The following is a 1,989-nucleotide window of genomic DNA, read 5'->3' on the forward strand; positions in this document are numbered from 1 at the left end:
GTCCAATATTACATTAAACACATTAAGAAAGTAAAAAGCATCCATTTTTGAAACTGCCAGATAACATTATAATAGTTCATTGTTTTTTGTTTGCTTTGAAAATCGAAGTGAATCTTCTAGTTTAGAGAGAGGATTTCCAAGCTACTTCTTGACTTAACTGTTCACTCTTATCTTCCATGGCACTTCTTAAATTCAACATGGTATGTGCAACCCATTTTACTTCTTTAAAATGTATAACGTATTGTGAGGAAGAAACGAAACGGACTTCTATCCATCTGGAAGTGATTGCATCATGAAAAGTGAGTGTTTCACACCATAATGGGATTGCAGTTGCACAATATGGTGCACTAATGAAAATACGTTAAAAAGTACATTTGCTTTCATGTTGATTTTAAAAAAGTGCTACAGAAAACCATTCCAGCACAACAACAACCTGCCAAACCATACCACCACTATATCACAGTCTGCTTAAAGGGGAATTGTTTCGTTTCTACATCACTAGCGGCACTAAACGGAATTGCAAAAAATAATGTCAGAACAATTTATCTGCAATGAATTGGTGCTGCTAGTGGCACAAAATTCATTGTAATGTCTGCAATACTAAATTCAAAGTCCTTCAAACATCAGCGGGTTGGAAAAAAAGTGTGCGCTTGTAGAACTGCGCTCTAGTCGAATCAGGTAATAGTATAAATTAAGTAAGTTTTTGCAGGCCCATAAGTTATTTACAAGATGGCAAGACCAAAAAAAAAAAAGGGCAAGTTAAGAGCAACAATTTAACACGAAGTACAGGTTAAACATTCATCGCATCATGCAAACTCATAAGACAAATAAATACCAGTGTTCATGCAAAACTATTAATTTCTTACAGTTCCACCATTCAGAAGACTAAACGTTTTCTCACAAGCGCCGAAAGAGAACTAATGAAAAACTCGTTCACACTTACGCACGCAGAGGAAATCTAATGTGTAAAAATACTGAAAGCCACATGCTGACGCACCATGTGTACATTTTTACATCACAACAGTAAAAAGTAGTTCTTGCATTCGTTTAATCTCACACTTGGGCTGCTAAAAGGACGTGGGTTGCGGGTTTCATGCAACAGTCCGCATGAAAGGAGGATTAAACAGGAAAAAGCAAAAGTGTTACATTTACAAAACATCATTTCGAATATTCAGCCAACACTTGATGTCTGCGCCACCTTCTCGGTGCTTAAAAAGCCTTGGCAAACCGTTGGTTTTGTGTCTGTTTTTAAAGAAAAAGAATCAAAAGAAGAATAGAATTATGAAAGTAAGAGCAAGAGTGGCATCCAGAGTGTCTGTGTTTTGCATTAGTTATCTGATATCAGAGACGGAGCTCTGATTAATGCTGTAGGTGGGCGACAGGTCTCCGCCTATCGTGGCCACCAGGGGCGTCCCGTTACTGTTCAGACAGCCTTCCTGCAGGGCCTCGAAGTAAGTGGCCTGTACTGGTTTGTGACACTGCAACACTTCTATGGCATCTTTGATTTTTAACCATTCCCTTTTTCTCCCTGTCAACACAAAAAAAAGATAAGCAGGTGTATATTGGCCAACAGAAGACAACTGTATGCTCGCCAATCACAATCTTATGTTTCTGACCTTTTAAGGTTTTACACACTTGTAAATCCCAGAGTGGCTCTGACAAGAATATTCTGATATTGATTAGAATTTGGTCATATTTTGATGAGATAAATCATGATAACGTGACATTGATAAAGTGTTCATCTGAAATATGGGTCATGTATGCACTTTATTTAGTATATACACTGTAAATAAATATTCTTTCATACTGTTTATAAAATTCAGGGTTAGTAAGTTTTTTTTTTTTTAAAGAAATTAATTTTATTCACAAAGGACACATTAAATTAATCAAAAGTGACAGTAAAAAACATTTAGAATGTTAGAAATTTCAAATATTTCAAATAAATGCTGTTCTTTTGAACTTTCTATTCATCAAAGAATCCTGAAAAAT

This window comes from Sinocyclocheilus anshuiensis, unplaced genomic scaffold, assembly GCF_001515605.1.
Source record: "Sinocyclocheilus anshuiensis isolate Anshui unplaced genomic scaffold, SAMN03320099.WGS_v1.1 scaffold522, whole genome shotgun sequence".
Taxonomy (NCBI): domain Eukaryota; kingdom Metazoa; phylum Chordata; class Actinopteri; order Cypriniformes; family Cyprinidae; genus Sinocyclocheilus; species Sinocyclocheilus anshuiensis.